The 24,839-nt window shown below is 35.7% G+C and overlaps 1 protein-coding gene across 8 annotated transcripts in view; it reads right to left on the reverse strand.

The window, feature by feature from the left end:
• The window catches only part of LOC113178251 (olfactory receptor 2M3-like), a 93,331-nt gene that overhangs the window by 54,736 nt on the left and 13,756 nt on the right, over positions 1-24,839 (reverse strand). For 3 of the 8 annotated variants that reach the window (XM_077801541.1, XM_077801529.1, XM_077801539.1), the window contains exons 5-8: positions 12,182-12,354; positions 7,399-7,505; positions 6,041-6,178; positions 3,751-3,815 (exon numbers count right to left, since the gene is read on the reverse strand). The gene's annotated coding sequence lies outside the window, so the exon portion shown is untranslated. Of the gene's footprint in view, positions 1-3,750; positions 3,816-6,040; positions 6,179-7,398; positions 7,506-11,856; positions 12,355-12,509; positions 12,625-24,839 lie in introns of those variants that run through there. The other 5 variants (XR_013344112.1, XR_013344113.1, XM_077801534.1 and 2 more) reach the window with 3 other exon arrangements.

Raw genomic sequence — 24,839 nt, forward strand, 5'->3', positions numbered from 1 at the left:
AGGACATGGAAACTAACCCACAAAATTATAATTATCTTTTATTAGAAAAAGACACCAAAAACTTGCATTGGAGAAAAGATAGCCTCTTCAACAAGTGGTGCTGGAAAAATGAAAATCCTTATGTAACAAAATGAAATTAAACCCCCATCTCTCATCATTCACAAAACTCAACTCAAAATGGATCAAGGACTTAGGAATAAAACCAGAGACACTGCATCTAATGGAAGAAAAAGTAGGCCCTAATTGCCATCATGTGGGATTAGGACCTAACTTCCTGAATAAGACTCCTTTGTCACAAGAATTAAAATTAAGAATCAATAAGTGGGATGGACTCAAACTAAAAAGTTTCTTCTCATCAAAAGGAAAAATCTGTGAGGTGAATAGGGAGCCTACATCTTGGGAGCAAATTTTTACCCTTCACACATCAGATAGAGCACTAATCTCTAGAGTATATAAAGAACTCAAAAAACTAAACACCAAAATAAATAAATAAATAAATAAATAAATAAATAAATAACCCAATCAATAAATGGGCCAAGGACCTGAACAGACACTTCTCAGAAGATGATATACAATCAACCAACAAATATATGAAAAAATGTTCATCATCTCTAGCATTAGAGAAATGCAAATCAAAACCATCCTAAGATTTCATCTTACTCCAGTCAGAATGGCAGCTATTATGAAGACAAATAACAATAAGTGCTGGTGAGGATGTGGGGGAAAAGATATACTCTTACTCTTCTGGTGGGACTGCAAATTGGTGTAGCCAATATGGAAAGCAGTATGGAGTTTTCTTGGAAAATTGGGAATGGAACCACTATTTGACCCAGCTATCCCTCTTCTCAGTCTATACCCAAAGGACTTAAAAACAACATTCTACAGGGGCATAGCCATATTAATGTTTATAGTAGCACAATTAACAATAGCTAAACTGTGGAGCCAACCTAGATGCCCTTCAATAGATGTGTGGATAAAGAAAATGTGGCATATATACACAATGGAATATTATTCAGAGAATAAAATCATGCATTTGCAGGTAAACGGATGGAGTGAGAAGATAATGCTAAGTGAAGTTAGTCAATCCCCCCAAAACCAAATGCTGAATGTTTTTTTCTGATATAAGAAGGCTGATTCATAGTGGGGTTTGGAGGGGAAGCATGGGAGGATTGGACGAACTTTAGATAGGGCAGAGGGGTTGGAAGGGAAGGGAGGGGGTATGGGGTTAGAAATGATGGTGGAATGTGATGGACATTGTTATCCAAAGTACACGTATGAAGACAAGAGTTTGTGTGAATATACTATGTGTACAACCAAAGATGTGAAAAGTCATGCTCTATATGTGTAATTGTAATAAGAATTGTATTGCATTCTGCTGTCATATATAAATAAAAAATTTACATAAAAATAAAATAAAACATTTTAATTGGCATATTTGTAAATATTTGTGGATGTAGTTTAATAATTATATATATATATACATATATACAATGGGCAATTATCAAATCAGAGTAATTAGCATTTTCATCTCTTCAGACTTTTATCATAGAAATATTATATATTTGAAAGCATGTATTAGCTACAAGAATGTGTCACTGGGATTCTTCCAAACAATTACAATCCCAATTTGAGCAAAATCTTCTGTTACGATTTGGATATAAGTTCCCCCCAAAGATTCACTTGTTCCCAGGCTCTTGAAAAGTGATTGGATCATGAGGACTCTGACCTCATCAGTGGATTAATCCACTGAGGGATTCTTATTTGATGGCATTCTCGGGAGGTGGTAGAAATCATAGGCAGTGTGGTCTGGCTGAAGGATCACAGCCCTTGGGGACTGTACCTTTTCCCCAGCTCCTTTCCCTCTCCACTTTCTTGCTCCACTTTCCTCTGCCACACCCCTTTCCCATGATGTTCAGACCCAAAGCAACAGAGCTGATTGACCATGAACTGAAATCTTTGAAACTGTCAGCCAAAAATAAAATTTCCTTTCTTTAACTTGCTTTCCTTAGGGGTTTGGTCATAGTAAAGAAAAGCTGACTAACATATCTTCTGAAATTCCAACTCATTTTATTAAAATAGCCTCTCCTTGACATTATAAACTATAAGGATATTACTGGAAAGGAAAACAACAGGCAAGCTCCACATGAATAGAAGCAGAAATCGCAAATTGAACATTAGTAAATCAAATCCAGAACTATAGAAGTAAGTATAAAACTCGTGAGTGTTTTACTATACAAAAGTCAGCCTATGTTATGTGCATGTAATAATATGCCACAATGAAACCCAATATTCTGTATAATTGTTATGCCCTAATAAACAATTTTTTAAAGTCAGTCTTTGATGGGTGCAATGGTGAATGTCCATAACCCCAGGGATTTAGGATGCTGAGGCAGGAGGATCACAAGTTCAAAGCCAGCCTCAGCAACTTAGCAAGGGCCTAAGCAATTTAGTGAGACCCTGTCTCAAAATCAAAACTAAAAAGGGCTGGGATGTGGTCAGTATTTCTGGGTTCAAATCCTCTACTACCACTACTACTATTACTATTACTACTACTGCTAATAATAATAAATAATCAGTCTTAGATGTTCACATTTATAGGCACTGAGAAACTTTAAATATAAACAATGGATAGATCATGTATAAAAATGAAATTCTGACCACAGTCTACAGCAACCTGCTCAGGAAAACAACCTCTATATCTACAATAAAAGCTCAGGAAGTCAAATGCTATGCATCTGACTTGTAGGAAATCAGATTGCTATCTTTAGTAATGTAGGAAGCTAAAGAATAAATTCTGCAACAACTGGCACTAAATGGCCAGGACTTGACTAATAAATGACTGTTTTTCTAATTCATTCCTCTGCTTCCAACTTAGGATCAACCAGAGAAAGCCATATATTTTTTTCACAATTGACTATATATATATATATATATATATATATATATATATATACAATCAATTGTGAATAGGAGAGCTTGCTTCTAGTTAGCCTTTCTCTAGCTTCTCTAAGCAAACAGCTTCCAGTCAGTGCTGAGGGCCATTACCAAGTAGGTATTGACGCATCGTAATCCTTGCCAGTGTACCCCATGTTAAATGGACTTGCCTTGGAAATTTGCTGCGACCTTGCTTGTGTGTTTGAGAAAGATGACCCTGCTCAAGGTGATCGAGGGTGGATCCAGGTTTGAGGAAGTATCCTGCAGGTTTGAGGAAGTATCCCGGTCCTTGGGCTTAGGGTGTTCCCGGTTTAAGGCGTTTCCCGGTTTAAGAATATGGGTTTTAGGGAAGTTGAGGTTGAAGATTATTGCTGCTGGGATTAGGGTGTTCCTGTTGCTTGTTCCCGTTGAGTTCTCGTGAGATTCAAATGGGATTTTGGAAAAAGCCTCGTGGAGTAGGTGAAGTGTGCGGCAGAACGAGACTGCCCCTGAACGTGTGTGGAGGCTGGTGTGAGATCCGGAATAAAGAATTGCTGTTTGAACCTACAGAGCTGTGTGGTGGCTCGTGATTCTGTGCCAAGCCGAGTCATTGGCACTTGGCTTCGGCACCAGTCCTTTTGTAATTTTTGAGAAAGTGTCTTTCTAAGTTGCTAAGGGCCTTGCTAAATTGCTGAGGTTGATTTTGAACTTGCAGTCCTCTTGCCTCAGCCTCCTGAGCCACCCGATTACAGGCTTGCCAACACTGCACCTGCCATACTCTTACTTTTCTTATATAAGCCATGAATACCATGATCAATTCACTTTCAGAAGTCTTACCTGGGTTGATGTTTTCAGGATGTTTAGATTCTACTTTCATATATTGAAGAATTAATTCCTTGAGGCTATAGATAAAAAATTAATCAAATTAGCATTTTAATGTTATATAAAACAGTAACCAAACATTCAATATATAATAGTATTTTAAACAATATTAGATCTTATATCAGAACTTTATAATATGCACTTGAAATTTGTAAGCCCAGAAATTTTATTAACTTGACACTTATTTGTAAATTGGTTGGTTTTCTTTTGTTCTTGAGATGGGATTTCACAATGATGCACAGGCTACTCTGGAATTCCTTGGTTCAAGCAATTCTCCTGCCTCATTCTCTCCCCCAAGTAGCTGTGGTAAATACACATGCCATTGCACCCATAAGAAAACAAAGTAAGATAAAATGATCATGAATTGAGAACAATATAGGTGAGTATATTAACTGATATAGCTAGAACTCAGAAAATGTCATGTAAATAATATCTCTTTCTTCTTGCACAATTTCTCTTAAAATTAAGGGCTTCTTCTAAAAAATAAGGGTTGTACCACTTTAGTTTACAAAGTTGTTAGGAAGACTCAATGAGGTAATATTAAAACATGTCAAAAGAAATAGGAACATAATGACATAATTTGATCTTTTTATTCAACTATAATTGGAATTCCAAATAAACCAATGTGTATTCTTCACAGGTTCTAATATTCAAGTGTTGAAATTACTGAAAAATGCTTTTGAGTTCTAATTTTGTTTATTGATTGTAGTCTTTTTTGTGCTTTATGTCTCAGGGCAAATTAGACATAAATAATTCATAAGAATTTATTTATAAGTATGATATCTCTTTAGAGAATATATTCATCCCCTATTGTGAAACTAATCAATAACACCAAAAATGGGAAATTAACCAATGCCAAGAATTGGTTTGGACTGCTATTAATTCTTCTCCACCTAGTTGAAAAGAATCAACGGATAATTTTTAGAGGAAGCTAAATCTCCATGTCGACCTCTAACTGACTTGGAAGACCAAATCCTCTTTACACATGGATACTAATAAGTCCTAATGGGGCTTAGCACTCTTAGATTCAATGAATATACTTTAAGCTCAGAGAACTTATCTCTTCCTTGTAAGGGAGAACTTGATATATGCTGAAAACTTTAGATTGATTGTAATAGTTTGGGAAATTTTCTTACTTTGGAAAGCAAATCACTAGACACATCCAACCTGGGAAATATTAATATTGGGCCTCCTGAAGTAAAAGATATACTTCAAGGGATGAGAGGTTTCGAGGAACAGATCTTTTAGGAAAGATGATTGGAAATTCTCATCTCTTCAGTGATATTATTTGAAGCTAACTGATAGTTCTGAATGATTAGTTTATGCAATAAAAGACAAAGTCCTCAAAGGATAATGCACCAGGAAGGTCTAGGCTAACATGGGGGTTGTTCCACATAAAGGTTTGAGTTGTGGGACATGGCCAGAGTTCTTAATATGTGTGTGGCTAAAGCTAGGAGGCCAAGTTGCCAAAACAGAATTCTGCTGTTTGGGAATAATAGCTGAATAAACAAGTATATGTATATATGAACTAAAAATAGCATTGTAACTTTTAAATCTAAGTGTGCATTACCATGAATACTCAGGGATAGGGATCAATCAGGACATTTTGTAGTAAAAGTTAATCATCACCAGACTGAAGAGCCAGTTCTAACAGCAACACCACAGCAACAGAATTGACAGAGAAAAATTAACATTTTAAAAGTCCTTCCACCCGCTCTTTAGACTTTAAGGAAATTCTGAGGTCCTTGGGAAATCATTGAAGGGTGGTAGAAAAGCTAACTTTCATAGGAGAGTAAAAATATTTTCTGCTCAACTGGGCATTTTAAGACCCAAATAGCTAATTATAAAAATCAAAATGTGACACTATTTCTACTCCACAGTGAGGAGTTATACTTGGAATAAAAGAGATAAGACTGGGAATCATAATGACATAATTTCTTTTTTTAAAGAATCCCAAGATGCTGACTAGTGATGTATCTCAGTGGTAGAGCAACTTACTAGCATGAATAAGGGAAAAAGTAAAAAAAAAAAAAAAAAAAAGAAAGGAACCTCTGAGAAAACTCTTACATTCATCACTATTTTTGTCTAGACATTTGCAGGGTTCCTGGCTGATGAACTCTAATTACTCATTATCATTCCTCATATAGCTGTACTATAAAATCTCACCTCATGTGTAAAATGCAATAGTTTTAATTATTTTCAGCCTCCAATCAATATTGATTAGTATTTTAATGTAAATACTTACCTACTATCACCACTAGCAATAGCATAAGCTAATGCCATCTTCCCAAAGTTATCTGTAGCAGAGACATCAATACCACTCTGAAGAAGCATCTCAACTATGTGTTTTCATTTTTGTTCCAAAGCAAACATGAGGGCTGTTCTATAATAAGAGAGATAACTTCAACTTTAAGTATTTTAATAAAGTTATTCAAAGAGCTAATTTATAATATTTTCCCAATTCGACATCTTACTTTACAGATACTAATAGACATAAACATGTAAGAGAACAAATATTCACTTTTGCAAGTCATCTCAAAGTCTAAAAGGAAAAAAAAAGAAAATCTCTTTTCCCAATGAGGGAGATGTTAACAAACTTAAAATCCTTCAATGGACAGTAACTATGATGAAGTCATTTATCTGAAATTGGTACAACTTTCAATGAAGAAAGTTCCATTTCCTTCCTAATGCGACACAATATACTGTAACTCACAGTCAGCTAAAGGTCAAGCAGAAAAAGGCTATTTGCACGCTAATAATAATAATAATAAAAATAATAGTAATTATTTCAATTAAAGGTACTGATAAGTATTTGCTAGACATTGAATGCAATGCAATATGTACAATTTAACAATCATCCTTCAAGCATGCATTATCATATTTTTCATATCAGGAAATATATTAAGTCAGTATTGTTTTTAAGGTGATGTACTACAAAAGCTAGGAATAAAATCCAACTGTGTGAGAATCTAAGGCTTTTTTTCTCTTTAAAACCTGCCTATGTCTTATCTTTATTAAAGAAAATATTTATTCCTTTAAAGTTACTTTCTTCCCTCTGTACCTTCCAATTAAAAGCAAAAGCACCAAAATATATTAAAAATGAACAGCATTTGGCAGTAGCAATTAATAAACACTTAGGAATAAACTAACATCAGTATTCTACATGGAAAGCAATTCAGAACAGTCAACCAAATAAAAAAATAATTTCCAATGCCTATTTATGATCAATACATCTTTTCCAAAAGAAAAATAAATCAGACACAGAAGTTAAAAATATAATAGAAACCAAAATGTAAACTAAAACTCCATTTTTTACAAAACTAATAGTAATAGTAAAACTTTTTAGTTAATACAAAATCATGTGACCAACAAACCAATAACAAATATCTGCCAATAATTTTGAATCATATTAATATACTTATTTGTATTTCTCAATTCAAATAATTGATTTTTTTACCTTAATTGTGGTTTGTTTTTTATATCACTCTATTCTAAATATGTTAATATTGATCTTCCCATTAAACTAGTCATTTTTCCTTGAGCGATTGTTACTATATAAATTATATATATATATATATATAATATGTATATAAAGTACTATACCTTCCATTCTGGTCAACTGCATGTATATTTGCTTTGTTCTGAATTAATGTTTCAACCATCTGCTGTCTGTTTTGCTCTATGGCAAGTAAAAGTGGTGTATAGCCACTCTGGAAAACAACAAAAAGTTTACAAAATTATTCAACTGAACTGAACCTCTTACAAAGTGCTGTCTGAATATAAGAATATAACAAATAATGTAAATTAAGAGTAACCTCTCCCTTCTCATCTCATTCCACTTTCATATTTTCTGACCCTTAACTTTGCAATGTCTCTCCTCTACTTAGAGTGGCCACATAAACTCTAGTCATTTCTTGAAGACAGAGACCACTTTTCTCAATAGCCCTGTACCCTAAAACAATTAGTAAAGGATTTAAATATTATATTTAATAAGCCAATTTTTTAACTCTATATCATCAGGGTTTATTAATCTACATACCAAAGAATACATACTTTTACAGAAATACCAACCCTTATCAGAAAGGTTCCTTGATTCACTGTTAGAGAAATTTTACAAGACTGTGCATTATATATCCAGTACTACAGAAATATCTTTAATATTGCTTAACACTTCTTTGACATTGATTTTTCATAGCAAACATTTACATGTGAAGAACTAAAGTTGCAGGTATACATTTTCCAATAACATGGAAGTTTTCTTTATGTTACTCAAGTCCTCTTGATTCTATTCCATTTATGGTGTCAGAATACCACATACCAGTATCAGGCATTTGTGCTCCAAATTGTTCACAAAAGAAGTGGGCTCTGAATTGAAAGAATAGACTTTGAGTACACTATGCTGCTTTTTTCTTAAAGGAAAGGAATTGAATCTTGTTTTTTGCTATTATTAGATAAAAAAAATTTACCTTCCATGTTATAAAGATGAATACAAAACTATATTCTCCCTGGGAATCAGTGAAAGTCTGTCAGCTACTCAGCTGATAGGGGGTTAATATCCAGAATATATAACATAGACAACAATATACCCCCCAAACAACCTATTCCAATAAATGGACAAAAGAGCTGAGGAGTCATTTTTCAAAAGAAGAAAATTAATGAACAACAAATATATAAGCAAAAGTTCAACATCTCTAGCAATCAGAGAAATGCTACAATAAGGGCTAATATCACTCCAGTTGGAATGGTAATGAGCAAAAATACAAACAACAATAAATGCTGGCAAGGTTGTGTGGATAAAGGAACATTTGTACATCATTGGAAACACTGAAGACTAATATGTTCACTCTGCAAAGCAGTTTGAATACTCCTAAAAAAATCTAGGGATCAAACCACAATAGAACCAAGATATTTCTCCCCTGGTTATTTTTTGTAAACGAACTAAATAAAATCAGCATACTATAATGATATAGCTACTTCAAGTTTACAGTAGTCCAATTCTTAATGATTACATTGTAAAATCAACCCAGATGCCCACTGGTGGATGAAAAGATTAAGAAATTGTTGTATGTATACACAATGTCATTCTACTCACCCATAAAGAATAATTAAATTATGGAATTTGCTAGTAAATGGGTGGAAATGGAGAATATCATGTTAAGTGAAAAAAGTCAAACTCAGAAACTGAAGGGTTGAATGTATTCTCTAATATGTGGAAGCTAGGGTAAAATGAAGAAAAGGAGGAAGGAAGGATAGGATATCAAAAAGATACAGGGAAGATCAGTAGTGTAGTAGAAGATGGAGGGGCCAAGTGGAAGGATAACAAAGGAGAGTCAACAAATAATGAATTCTTCAAAAATTATGTTTTGTGGATATATAAATATACCACAGGAAATTTCATCTTTCTGTTTAAGTAAAAAGAACCAATCAAAACTAAATAAATAGAGAAGGGAGCATATGTCTATCAGAGTAGAGGAAAGAGAACAATGGAGGACTGGAAGGACAGAGGGAGAGAGGATCAGGAGAGAAATTGAATCTTGAACTGAAATCAAATTCCATGCATGTATAATTTTGTTGGGATAAACCTGACAAAACTACTAAGTATAATAATGACTATATATACTACTATGTATTCAACTTCTATGTATAACTATTACAATCTAATAAAAATAAGATCATAACATATATCCTCAGTTTTAATGGTAGTTCTGGGACACTAATAAACATCTGGTTTTCAAGATTCTTTTACTCTTATGCCATTTTAGTTGTTACTTAAAACAATTTATAAATTGAGGCAAAATGTAACTCAGAAATTTTGCATATTGATGAGCTTCATAGTGATCTGTATGGATGAACTGTTTTTTGCATAACGAAAGACAATAAACCAATTGCATTTTTAAGGGACAAAACTGAAGAGAAAGAGATAGTATTGCTTGCAGTGTGAATAATTGTTTTTTTTATTTATAACAATGTGTAACCTAAACAAGCTTTAAAAATTCCAATGGGAATATGATTTTTATAGTATACATAAGAAAATGTGTTTAAAATTTTAATTTATTAGAATTGGAAGATAGCAGAATAAAGGAAGCTGCATTCCAAGCTGTGCTGTGTTAAAAGACCAAATAAGTGGGTATAAAGCTTCTCAACCTAGGTAGGTGAAGGAGAAATTTCACCAAAATTAAATATTGGACATTCAAAGAGACTTAGGGATTCCAAAATTTGAGTGCAAAAATACTGAAGAAAGAAAGTGCCACTGCCCATGACCAATGGCTGCCAGAAGTGGATTTGGCACAGACTTGTTGACTTACAAGGGGTGGTAAAGGAGGTTGCATTGCAAGCTGCATCTTTGGAGTGTCTTGATTCAGAGAAATCTCACATCAGAAACACTGCCTAAACTCATGTGATCCAGAGACTGCACTAGATGCTTAAAAATCATGCTCTGTTGGAAGGGGAAAGGGGAGTTCTATTCATTTCTCCTTTGTGTTTGGCAGCTCAAAGACCATCTGAAAGGGGCCAACAATATGAGTGGTTGAGGGGGAATGCAGTCAAGGCCTAAATCCAGAAAGGCTATGCTCTGGGGACTCCAATGAGTGTAGAATCATCCCCCCACCCCCCCGAACCACAATTAGATTTCTTGGGAGGCTTCTGAGAACCAGATCCATTGAAGAAATTGGCTGCTGTGTAGCCGAAGAGTAGGTCAATCTAGTTTCTTCAAAGAAAGCCAGGTGCAACAAAACCTAATTAGACTTGAGGCCAACTAGATCTCAGTGCCAGCAGATAGAAAATCCCTTAAAGAAAGCTGCAGAAGTGGTAGCCCAGGAGTGCATCAAACTGGTCTTAATGGACACTACTAACTCATCCCCCTTCATGCAGAAAAGAAGAAAATGTCTCTTATGTAAAACAGCTTCAATCTTAGGCCACTCCAACTAGTAACAAAAAAAGCAGGAAGAGGTTAACACCCACTTCCTTTGCTCTATCAGTACATAACTAAAAATCATACATAATGTTAGTACATAATTTTTAGTTGTAGATGGACATAACACTTTCATTTTATTTATTTATTTTTTATGTGGTGCTGAGGATCAAATGCAGTGCCTCATATGTGCTAGGCAAGTGCTCCACGACTGCATAACCATCCCAGACCTCTCATTTTCTCTTATCTTCTGGTAACAACCAAATTCTATTGTTCTCTCTCCCTCTCTCCCAATACATGTTTTCTTCTATTTTCCTTATCTTCTTCTAATCAATACTGCCAAATATCTTCTGCACTCTCTGTTCACTTTCTTATAAATCTTAACTAACTTTGTAAGACATTTCTTTTTTTCTACTTAACTGCATTTTTAACATTGTAGTTCCTGCCCCCCACCTTTAATGCTAATACAATCGTTAGTATTGTAGGTTATATGACTGACACCTGCTATTGACTTTAAAGCCACAGATAGTTCATGGTTATTGTTTGTAATTTGACAATTGCTAAGTTCACTACTCCTCTTTATGGCTACATTAATGTTGAGACATCAGAGCAGGATCTATGTATTAATGTTAACTCTGTGGTATATTATTTGGAACAGTTATCACTACTGTTTCTTTCAACCCTATTCTGTAATGTGTTGAGAAGCCACAGGGACACTAAGAGTACACAGGTTAAAAAATGTGCTGCTGAACTAAACATTCCCTGACATTACTTTAACCCAAACAAGTGAGGAGATAAATCCCCTGAAGTATCAACAAGAATCTAAAGAGGAACAAAAGAGAGGAAACTTGGGGACCATGCACATAATTTTGTCAAAGTAAACCAAAGTACCATGTGTAATTATAAAACTATACTAATAATTTTAAAAGAAAGAAAATTGCCAATTTCTAAATTCCAAAATTTAATCCCATTTCAAAGATTTTTATAGTTTGGTATACAATCCAAATTCTTTTTAATTGATAAAATACCAAGAAAAGTATGTATTCTTTATAAAAATATACTATAAAACAAGAGTTATATATTTATTTATTGAGGAAAAATAGATCATCTGAGTGAATGCTACATTTTGCCAGCCGCAAACTAGAGAACACTCATCTATGCTATGTAGGAGACACTCTCTGCTTACCACACCACACAGTAACATGGCTCAAAGGGGACCTCATTTGGTTCTTAGAAGAAGCCTAGATTCCAGATTTTTGCATCAGTCATCTTAATTTTAAATATGGACACAATGCTTAGATGTAAATTAAATAAATTCATGAGATAAAAATGATGAAGAAGATGGACAGAAATTTCAACAACTGTTACTATTCTGATCAAGAAAACCCTGCTTAAAAATCCACATTTGTTGAAGAATGTCACACTTAAAACAAACGTATTTTAAATATTTTGGAAATAATCATGTTTGGTGTATACCGTAGTTCTGGCTTCTATATTTGCATTGAGTGAAAGCAGTTTTTCTGCTAGTGATGTTTTCTTCAGAGAAAGAGCAAAGTGAAGAGGAGTTTCATTTCGGTTGTTGTGAGCATTTGGATCGGCACCATTTGTAGAAGGATAGTTGCACATTTCTCTTCCAGATATTGTAGGGCCTGTTGGGTTTATACCAAGAAATAAACTGTAAATTTTGACAATTGAAGAAAAACATTTCATATGTTTTACTAATTAATCATATTAAATTAATCAATTTTTCTTCAAATCATTTCCATCATTTTTTTTTTCTGCAGATATCCTTGGCTACATCTACCTTCATCAATGGTGTATTGCCATCACAGTCACAGAGGTGAATATTACATTTTTTCTTCACTAAAAAAGCCACCAATTCTGGGTGGCCAAAGGCACAGGCATAATGTAGAGCAGTCCTATGAAGGCAAGAGGCTTTGTTAGAAGTTCGTAAAGCATCCTCTCAAAATACATGATTATTTATGCAATTATCAACATTAAAAAGTATGCAAGTCCTCTACTATTTTCTAAAGAAAGAACAATATTTACTAGCTGTTAGTACACACTAAGTTAATAGATGAGCAGCCTATTCTGTTGACTTTTTGTTTTATCTTTCTTTTTTGGATACTGCTAGGGACTGAAGCCAGGAGCACTCAATCCAGGAGCACTCAATCCAGGAGCCATATCCTAAGCCCATTTTTATTATTATGATTTTTTTTTTAAATTTTGAGGCAGAGTCTCCATAAGTTGCCCAGGCTGTCATTGAACTTGCAATGCTTCTGCTTCATTCTCCCAAGTAACTAAAAATATAGGCATGAGCTACTGGGTCTGGTCCCATTGATCTTTTATTTTTGATTTTTTTTTTTTTTTTTTTTTTTTTTTGGTGCTGGCATAGAAACCAGGACCTGGAGCCTCCTAGATAAAGTCTCTACCATGGAGCTATATCCCATCCCAGAGTGTCCTACTTGCCTAGAAAGTGCATGGACCTTGAATTTAGCTCAACATTTCTTTGAATTCTACTTTAACCTCTGTGACATGCTATTTAGTTCTCCTATTCATCAATTTTATCTCCAATAAAATACTGATTAAAATTAGTAGTTACCTACTGGGATGATAGTGTGATACTTAAAATTAAAATCTATGTAAAATGTCTGAACAGTTTATAGTACAAGCAACAGCTCAATAATTGTTGGCTATTATAATTATTACTATTACTATGAATCAACAGAGTATTTCACTTAATGAAGAAATACTATTATAGTGATTTAACAAATATCTTGTAGGGACTATGTATTTCAATGAGTCTTAGATGCTCTTTTTTCTATCATTTTGACATCACTGCCATTGGAAAGCCACTACAAGTATAATGGCAGCATTCAATTTTTTTATTCATACATGAAATAAAGGACCATCACACAGTACCTTACCTTAAGTGAAATGTGATACACACAAGAGGTCTACAGTGGTTATAGTCATATAAGTGGCATTTAAATTAATTTTAGTTGTTAAAAATACTATAGGTAAGGAGAGATGAATGATAAAACAATAATAAAAGACCAAATTAAAACCATAGTAATCCTTGCTTTTCTTTTTTTTTTAAGTAATTTAAAGCTAAAGGAAATGTAGGACTCAAATGAATTAGCATGGTTCAATCTATTCAATATTTAGATTTACAGGATATACATAAATCAGGTGTTTCCAATGTTCAGTTTTTAACACTGCCTTAACTTTTAAAATGGGCATTTTATAATTTCCTACCACCAGAGTGCTTCTGTTTGAAATGGAAGAGGAAAAGTTTTACTTGAAATTGAGTCCTATCTCTGAAGTTTTAAATTTCTGATCAATAAAACATAAAGCTTTTAAGAAAGAATCTTAAGAGTCATTATTTCAATTACATTCTAGGTATTCAGAGTATGGGTATAAATGAATGAAATGAAAGAACAGATAAGTATACTTGAGTTCACTTTTTTAAGCAAAAATTATGAAGGAAAGCAATAATTTGGCAGTAGTAATAATCTTTATTACTTGTTCTCTTTTTTATCATCATGCCACTAAAACAGAATTATTAACCTATAATTGCATGTATGTAACAAAACATATCTATAAGAAATGTAATAATATCTATAAGCACAGATGAAAATTTCCCCTTTGCTTCTAAATAGAAATGTACTAGAAGAAAACACAAATGCCTCTTTATACATTTTCTATTGGCAAGAACTTTCCTAAGAAAGAAAGAACTGAAAAGAAGACTTACTTTTTTCCTACTTCTTTTAAAAATTGTTTATTTATTTATTTATTTATTTATTTCTGGTGCTGAGGATTGAATGCATGGCCTTGAGTTTGCTAAAGCCAAAATGACTTATATTGCACAAAGTACTCTTTTTTTTTCAGATGTTCAAGTAACATTTGAACATAGGAAAAAACATTTGTGTTTCTGGTAAGAGAAGGAATTTAACAAGAAATAAAATATATTTCAGAGCTATAAAATTTTGAGGATGCAGAGAAGTTGTACTTACTCTGCAGCTTAAGGTTCAGCTACTTAAGACTCACTCCTCAAATAGATGATTTGATGGTAAATTCTGTGCAACATTTAGAAAATACATGTTTCTACCAATTCTAGTATACTAAATATTCTTTCAGATATTTTCATGTTTTGTATTTTATCCTGATGTACTCACTTATATTTTGGCTGTTGGCAAAGAAGTAATTCATAAAAGTTTACAATGTATTTTGATACCCAGATTGGCAAGACTTTGTCTACTACATAAACATTTTTGTAGTGTCATCATGATCTTAAATACTGCATGCAGGTGGGACTCAAAAATGTTATAACCCTGATATTTTAATTAATTTTTTATTTTAAAATTTTTGGAAAATTGGTAACCATAGAAAGAGCTCACACATTGGAGACAATGAATATTCCTTTTCACAAACACTGTCACCAGGGCACGGACCTACTATGGATAGCCTTTGTCCCTTGAGAACAAGGCAGAGCAAGGGACATTAGGGGAGAAGCAGGCAGCATGTGCAGCCTGGGAACCTTCTGTTTGCTGCTCTCTTGTTCTTCTGACTGAAGGCCTGCACTGCCTGATCCTGTGGACCAATGCTCTGCTCTCTCTGTTTAAATAAACAAATAAACAGTAAGAGATAACTTCAGAAAGTATATTGGAACAGGGGAATCAACAAGTTTGTGCAGAAAGCTATTGGCACATTTTTTTAAAGTGTAATCTGCCTGAAGTGTACAAAATTAGAAAAGCAACATGTGTTTGATGCTTGGAAAGTGGGAAAGCTACCAGTGAACTCTATTGTTTGCTCTCTTGAAAAGTAAATTAAGTGAATGGAAATTTTTCAAAAAATTCAGGGCTATTCAACAAGCCTTGCTATGAAGTTGGTTGGCTAATGAAGATGACATCAAGTTATCCTTCAGAATTTGATGAAATAGTGAATTAGGCATGTGAGAAATAAGTAATATCTAGTGAGGAGTGAAAGTGCTCCTCCTAAATGTACTAGTGTGAATTAAGGTAAAAAACAAAAGAACAACAACAAACGTGGAGCCATGTTCTTAATTCAAAGAGTTCTAATAAAGGTTCCTCAGTAGACAACAGGTAGTGGGTTATATTTGAAGAATTTTTTTAGCCCTCTTGTTGCTATATTATGAGTAATATTTTTTTTCTCATTATGCACTTTTCTACAATGTATGTGACCTACTTGTGAAAGTGTGTACATTAACAATAAACTGCTGTATGTACATAATCGTTAAACAATTAGTTTAACAATTAGGAATTATATGCCCCTGGGAAACCAGCTACAGATTTGTTTTTGTTTTACAGTGTAAGGGTCCGGCGGAGCGTCGGAGCGAGAGACCACACAAGAGACCAGCCTCATGCAATTGCAGGGGGGGAAGTTTTATTGAACCAGCATGCTGGGGCTCAAGGCTCACTCAGGAAGGGAGAGCAGCCCAGAGCCCAGAGCAGAGGTCAAGCAGAGCTTAAGTACACTTTTTGGAGAGGGTGGGGGGCTTTGCATACATCAGAACAAATCATCTTTAGGCGCGGGAAAATTGAACAACAACCCTGAGCCACCATTAGTGCATACATTGGCGGGAACAGATTGGACAGGGGTGATTGGTGCTCCTAAGTGGGGTACACATTCAAACTGATTGGTTTAGGTCCTGCAATGCCTACGTCTGAGCTATTTGGAGCCCTTAGCTAATAAACAACCAGGGAATCAATGGAAATATTTACTGGGCAGTTCAGGTATTGTTCTAACAGCTACAGAGGTTACAGGTTCCGGGGGTAGCAGAGGAATTTTAACAATACCTGGCCTATTATTATTATTTTTAGCCCAAGCCTTTCAATTTAGAAACTTTACAATGCCCAATCTTTTACACTTTAACTCAGACTCTTGCAGCTTAGAATCAGCTTAGAAATTTTACCTTTACAACAGCTCATTAAGTCTGCCTGGGTGCTAGACCTCCAAGGTTTGCAGGTGCCTGGTACAGAAGCTCCATGGGGGTATGAAAGTCAAGTATCCTGTTGAAAGAAGCAATGGTCTCCCTCCTGCTCTGTCCCCATGGACAATAGAGAAGACCCATTACCCTGCTTCCCCCAGTTGGCCCCTTGTCCTTCAGCCCCTGACTTCCCAGATCCCATACCTGTTCTTTCTGTCCGTGTCATCAACGTGACTTCCACGAGCTAGGAAATATTTCACTCGAGGTAAGTCACCATTTCTGACAGCCTCGTGAAATTTGTAAATCTTATTTTCCATGCAGTAGGCAACAATTTTCCTCCAGGCCGAGTTCATTGTGAGGCATTGGATACTCGCTCCCCTTGGGGGCTTCCTCTGCCTCCAACTCGGATTCTTTGAACTAAAGATTAGCTGAAATAAATCGTTGCAAAGCGCCCAACAGTATAGCCAGCCGCTGGGAGATTAGTATCTCTCCACCGGAAAATAGCCGTTGCCAGGCAACACCAATAAACAGAACTGTTCGTGGGGGGCGTGGCCTCTTGCTGGATAGAATCAGCTAGGCCAGCAGTGATTGGCTCCTGGCAGATTTACCACCTACTAGTCAGCTATTGGCTCTTCTGTCCAGTTGTAGATGGAAGTGTAGGATATGCAGTATTGTGGGTGGCGCTAGAGCGGAAGTAAAAGTGGTTGCCTCAGGCCCAATACATCCCAATATTGGTGGGGGAAGGAAACTTTAACCTTGACATCACAGCTTGCTGCTGCTGCAGCAGCAGCAGCAACAGCAGAGATAGAGCTGGATGAAATTTAAGCCTCATGGTGCCAAAACAAAACTTACTGAGCATGGTGCAAGAAGACCTATCTGAGCTTATGGAAGGACAATCTGTGGCATGTAGATTCACTACCTCCAAGGCCACCCTGCTGCACCCAACATTCATGGGAGGCCACCTGGAGTCCCCAAGACCCAGGGGCCAGTCTGCAGTTTAGAGAGTGTAGAGTGATGTTTGGGCTCACTCTCTTTGGGGGCTATGCTCTGGCCAAGCTCTTCTTTGGAGTCCCTGTGTTCCTAGGCAGCTCAGAGTCATGGCTTGAGATTTTCCACCATGTTTCATGCCCTGTAGTATGCCAGGAAGTACCCTGCCTGAGCTGGAGCAGACACCCACAGGCTAAGAATGTCCCTGTGTCACTGGGGATACCCCCTCCAAGACAGCTGCCCTTTCCAAGCTGTAGTTGTTTACCTCCATGAAGGATGAGGACACTGGGATGAGGCTCCAGGTGATGGCTCAAAGTCTGAACTTGTCCAGGGTACCTGCTCTGCAGCCTTCCAGACACCAGAGGCTGATGACTGGGTAGATCAGAACATCAGGATTATGAATGCTTGGTCTCTAAGTAAACTAGCATAACACAGTCTCCTCAAATCTATATATCCCTCCCACGTCCACCTGGTTCCTAGCATAGCTCTAGGGGAATTTAGCATATGCAGTAACAGAGACACAAACTTTTGAGGAGTAGCCAGTAAATTCGCCAGATATAATAAAAAGCATATCTGCTTGCCCCCTGCCCCTTCCTTTTGGACTAGCTTTCCTTATATACTTTCTTTTATTCTATTTAATTTCCCATTTAAAATTGTAATCAGTCAATGATTTATTGTGGATCATGGTGGCAAGGTGTAAAACTTAGGAAAGACTTTTTTTCCACTGATATTTATTTATTTATGAGGGAGGAAGATGGAGGGCTAGAGGGAGGCAACATCCTGTATCGCTCTGTGATCCATATCTCTCCTAGACAGAATACTGCATCTCTGAGAGTGTTAGAAGACCCCTATACACCTACTCTCTGCAGAAATCACCAGCACTGTGACCCTGCACAGGGTTCTGGGCCTCAGTTTTAGAGCAGGACACCTGGCATTTGAGCAGGACCCATACCCCAAAGATCTAGCCAAAGCAGGCCTCATGAGCACAGTAGCAGAATCACCTATCAACACATCTGCAGATCTCCAAGACTTTGCTCTACTCCCACACAGGTCACTCAGCTGCTACCTACCCATAGCACCACACCATCCCCAGCTTCCCCTGCCTCACCAGACTCGCTGGCAATGAAAGAAGACTGCCTCCATCTTGGCTCATCTTGGGGGCAGCTCCCAGATCAGATCTTCAGCAGCCAGGTACCAAAATCCCAACCTTCCCCCCTCTCCAGCATTGTTAACCCAACACAGTAGTTGCCCAACACAGGTGTGCAGTGCAACCAGGGAGCTTCCCACGAGAGCCCCTGTGTGAGAGGTTCCTCAATTGAGTACTGCTAAGGGAAACAGGATGAAAGTTTGGAGCCTAACAGAGACAAGTGGATTGTCAGGGCCAATCTTGGCAATATAGCAAGACTCTCTGCCTCCAAAAACAGAACAAAACAAACAATAACAACAAAAAAGATGATTTCACAAAATTAGGTTTTTAAAAATATTTTTTAATATTTCAAAGGATGTATATGAAAGAAAAATCTAATACTATATTTTCAGAAAGTTTGATTCTAGATTACCAAATCTTCACAACTAGTTGTAAATATAGCATAAGAAGAAATTATTCTTTTGTCAACCTGTGACTTTCCAATTGTTTTAGCTTGCTCAACAGACTCTATAATTCTCCATTATAGGGAAACATGCACAATAAAGAGACTTTGGAAAATAGGAAGTTGGGTTCCATAAGTCTACTGCATCCCCCGTGGCATTATCCTATAGGAATATAGAGTGAATATGGATGGATTAAATGATATCCCTTCTGGAAAAATAAAGATTAAAAAAGAAAGCTTGCATCCTCTATTAAATATTTATCACAAGTTCCTAAAAGCCCCCTAGGGAACCTGAAATTCAAGATCCATAATACTTATAATAAAAACACTGTGAACACCAATATGTTTATAATATAAATATATGAAACCACATTTAATCATTTTAGAGAGGTAAAATAGATTCCGAATCATCTTAATACAAACATATTTTAAATGAAAAGAGCTCTTTTAAAAAAAAAAAGAACTCTTATAATAAAGAAACCAGTTAGAAGTAGTATAAGGTTAAGTTTTACTTTAATTCAGACTAAATAGATGTTTAATGGCAGAAATTACATAAGTGGAATTTTTAAACATTGGCTGATAATATTGACTTACAGGTGAATTACTGGACATTAGAACTTTATCAGATAGTTTTCAACTAATTTTAATGAAAGAAACTAATTGTTGTTATTATTGTAAAAATGGTGTTTAAATGGTGATATTTTAGTTGTTATCTAAGTGCATTTGCTTCTATATGTATAATTGAGCTGCAGAGCTGGACTCCTTTTTTTTCTTTCTGTTTTATTACTGGGAGTTTAACCCAGGGACACTTTACCATTGAGCTATGTCCCAGCTCTTTTAATTTACTTTTTTGAAACAAAGTCTCACTAAGTTGCTTAAGGCCTCACAAAGTTGCTGAGGCCTGCCTTGAACTTTTGATCCCCTTGCCTCAGTCTCCCAAGCTGCTGGGATTACAGGTATGCACCACCATACACAGATGTGCTTCTTATTTCTTCAGCTAAAATCTAGTGTTTGTGTATATGTTCGTTTTATATTATTCATAATATTATGATTTCTTTTCCAAAGAAAGTTTCTTTGGAAAAGAAATCATAATGAGAAGTGACAGAATATAGAAAATCAGAAGCAAGTATACAGTTTGGTATCAATGAAATAAATAAATAAAATAAAGCATTATTCCCCCTCCTGCCACTCTTTAACTAGTTCAATCCTAAATCATCTTTCAGATCTTCCTCCTCTGGGATGCTTTCCCTGAGAAATCAAATACATTTTCTCAGCACTCTAATTTTCCTTCATAGCACTCATAAATATAAAAATAAAACTTTGATTTGCATGATTATTTTTAATGGCTCTACCTCTAATCTGTTTGTAAATGGTAAATAGACCATGTATTTTTAGCACTACTACATTGCCTCTCTCATGTCTAGCACTCACAAATATCTTCTGAGTACTAAAATAAAAAATCAAATCTACTCCAGGAGTTTCAAATGTCATTTTTAATTCAGATGTCTTTGGGACCCATACCTCTAGCCTTGACCTTACTTCAGAACTGCAAACACACACTATAAGTTCAGTTACAAAATGTTTTCCTACACTACCAATAAGCTTATATATTGCAGGGAGTGGTATCAATTTAACATGGAAGTTTCATTTGTTGGTGATTTGTGCATAGAAGAGCAACTACAGAATTACAATCATCACAATGAAGAAAAATCCTCACTCAGCATGGCCACTACAGAGGCACAGGTCCTTAGAGATCTAAGATAACTAAAAATAAGCATTTGCATCCAGGATTATTGCTCAAGAAAGCATACCCCTAGCCTCCTCACTCAGTACATTTTCTTTTGTCTCAACCTTAGCAGCCTCACTGACTTGGAGCCCCATTTTCTAACTGCTTTGTCTCAATGCCCACGAGTCAGTGTCTCAACTTTATTTTGTATATTTTTAATATCCCCTGCAGCAGCATCTAGCAGCCATGGACACCAAGCTGCCTGCTTGGTCTATCCAAGTTATTTCCCAAGATATCAATTATTATTCTTGATGGTGTTCTTGTTACAAAACTGTTTTTAGTAGTCTGCTCCAACATTATTCTCTATAAGCCCTACGTGCTTAGTGTGCAATTTGTAGAATATGAGGTTTCTCAAGAGCGCAAATGTTAATGCAGATTTCCCAGTGTCTCAAATTCTCTTAACTATTTCCTCAATCAATTTATACACTAAAAATCTCTGTTCCTTGCCCAGAATCAAATCACTGGAGTCACTCATGTCTCTGTCTTCCCTATATTCAATTATCCCCACATTCCAACAATTTTCCTTATGCACTATCTATCATCACTACCATATGCTATAACAGAAAGGTTCAGCCTCTTATCTGGATGCATAACAAGCTCAAGGTAATCATCTATCTTTTGGGCCCACCTCATTCCAAACCAAACTCCATCATACTGAAATATACAGCCTCTTAAAAATACAAACCTCATTGTGTTATTTCCTCTACTCAAAAATCTTCGATGGCATTTTGTATATTCAAAGTCGAAAACCACTGTCCTACTTTTTTTCTTTTTTGGGGGGTTATCAGGGATTGAACTTAGGGGCATTCAACCACTAAGCCACATCCCCAGCCCTTTTTTCTATTTTATTTTGAGACACAATCTCACTGAGTTGCTTAGTGCCTCATTTTTGCTGAGGCTGGCTTTGAACTTGTGAACCTTGTGCCTCAGCCTCCCAAGACACTGGGATTACAGGCGTGTACCACCTCGCCTGGCTCCACTGCCATACTTTTACTTCATACTGAATTCTCTATTCATTTTTTAACCGTGCTACAGAGATAAACCATATAAACCTGAGCACACTGATGGCAAAGATACACAATAAATATCAGTTAGTACTGTTACAAATCACTTGATATTATTGTTTTAGTCAGCTTTTTCGCTGCTGTGACTAAAAGAATCTGACCAGCACAACTGCAGGGGAGGAAAAGTTTATTTGGGCTCACGGTTTCAGAGGTCAGTCCACAGAAGGCCAGCTCCATTACTCAGGGATCCAGGTGAAGCTGAATATCATGGCAGAAAAGAGTAGCAGAGGGAAGCAGCTCACATCATCAGGAAGCAAAGAGAGAGACTCCACTCTTCAGATACAAAATATATACCCCATAGCCACACCCCAATTCCTACCTCCTTCAGCCACACCCTACCACTTCAATTACCTCAGTTAATCCCTATCAGGGGATTAATTCACTGACTGGGTTAAGACTGTCACAACCCAATCATTTCTCCTCTGAACCTTCTTGCATTTTCTCACATGTAAGCTTTTGGAGGACAACTCACATACAAACCATAACAGGGGAGGTCTGAGAATGTCATCTCCCTACTCTTCATTTTAAGCATCTTAAGTTCCTTCTTTTTTTCTTTTTTATTTTTTCTTTTGGAGACAAGGGTCAAATCTCAGTTTTGTCACTTAATAAGTATAACCTTGAATAAGTTATTTAGCTTTCTGAACCTCAATAAATTAGGATAATATTCATGTCAAGGGGTGGCTGAATAGACTAAATGATATAGCATGAGTAGAATGCCTAGAAGAGTCATTAATAAACATTAGCTTTCTTTAAAAAAAATGGTCACTTAAAGAATGACCACTGAACCTTGCTTTCTTTCTCCCACAATTAGGAAGAAAAAAAAAATAGCATTCAAAGAAAAAGATACAACCGCAAAATCTCTCTCTCTCTGAAATAAATGCTTAATTGCAAAAATATTACATGTAGAATAATCTTTTTCTATGTAACCAAGTAAAGTGTGATAGGAATCACATTTCATCAGATGAGGTATACTGATTAATGTGAATTTTATGTTGTTAAATTTACTGAGATTCAGAGTATGCCTACTCCATATCCAGAACTATTAGGTTAGTTCTAATAATTAACCAAAAATACATAAATACGTGCACAAATATAGAGAATGTACAGTATCTATCTATCTATCTATCTATCTATCTATATATAAAACAAAATCTCATTTAAAAAACAGGCCCTATCAGATGAATACACAGCTTAGTTCTACAAGATTTTTAAAGAAAAACTAACATCAATACCCCTCAAACTATTTCATGGAATAAAAAAACAGGAAACATTTCCAAACACATTCTATGAGGCCAATAACACTCTGATTCCAAAACCAGACCAAAACACATCAAAAAAAGAAAACTTCGGACCAATATCTCTGATGAATACAGATGCAAAAATTCTCAATTAAATTCTGGCAAATCAAATACAAAAGCATATCAAAAAGATGGTGTACCACGATCAAGTGAGGTTCATCTCAGGGATGCAAGTTTGGTTCAATATACAGAAATCAATAAATGTAATTCACCACATCAATACACTTAAAGAATCCTATGGTCATCTCAATAGATGCAGAAAAGCATGACAAAATACAGCACCCTTTCATGTTCAAAACACTAGAAAAATCAGGAATAACAGGAACATATCTCAACATTGTAAAAGCTATCTATGCTAAGCCCCAGGCCAACATCATTCTAAATGGAGAAAAATTGAAAGCATTCCCTCTAAAAAACTGAAACAAGACAGGAATGCCCTCTTTCACCACTTCTATTTAACATGGTTCTTGAAACTCTAGCCAGAGCAATTAGACGAAAAAAATTAAAGAGATACGGATAGGAAAAGAACTCAAATTATTACTATTTGCTGGCAATATGATTCTATAGCTAGGAGACCCAAAAAATTCCACCAGAAATCTTCTAAAACTAGTAAATAAATTCAGCAAAGTAGTAGAATATAAAATCAACATCCATAAAGCAAAGGCATTTGTGTACATCAGTGACAAATCCTCTGAAAGAGAAACTAGAAAAACGACCCCATTTACAATAGCCACCAAAAAAAAAAAAAAAAAAAAAATTAAATACTTGGGGAATCAACTGAACAAAAGAGGTAAAAGACCTCTACAATGAAACCTACAGAACCCTAAAGAGAGAAATCAAAAAACACCTTAGAAGATGGAAAGATCCACCTTGTTCTTGGATAGGCAGAATTAATATTGTCAAAATGACCATGTTACCAAAAGCCTATACAGATTAAATGCAATTCCAATCAGAATCCTGATGACATTCCTCAGAGAAATAGAAAAAGCACCCATGAAATTCATCTGGAAAAATAAGAGACCCAGAATAGCCAAAGCAATCTTTAACAAGAAGAGTGAAGCTAGTGGCATTACTATACCAGATTTTATACTACAGAGCAACAGAAACAACAACAACAACAAAAAAACGTGGTATTGGCACCAAAACAGACGTGTAGACCAATGGTACAGAATAGTGGACACAGAGACAAACCCACATAAATACAGTTATTTCATGTAAGACAAAGGCACCAAAAACATACATTGGAGAAAAGAAAGCCTCTTCAACAAATGGTGCTGGGAAAACCGGAAATCCATATGTAACAAAATGAAATTAAACTTCTATCTCTCACCATGCACAAAACTCAACTCAAAGTGGATCAAGGACCTAGGAATTAAACTAGACACCTTGCGCCTAATAGAAAAAAAGTAGGCCCAAATCTTCATCATGTCAGATTAGGCCCTGACTTCCTTAACAAGACT

The sequence above is a fragment of the Urocitellus parryii genome, chromosome 1 (assembly GCF_045843805.1).
Source record: "Urocitellus parryii isolate mUroPar1 chromosome 1, mUroPar1.hap1, whole genome shotgun sequence".
NCBI lineage: Eukaryota > Metazoa > Chordata > Mammalia > Rodentia > Sciuridae > Urocitellus > Urocitellus parryii.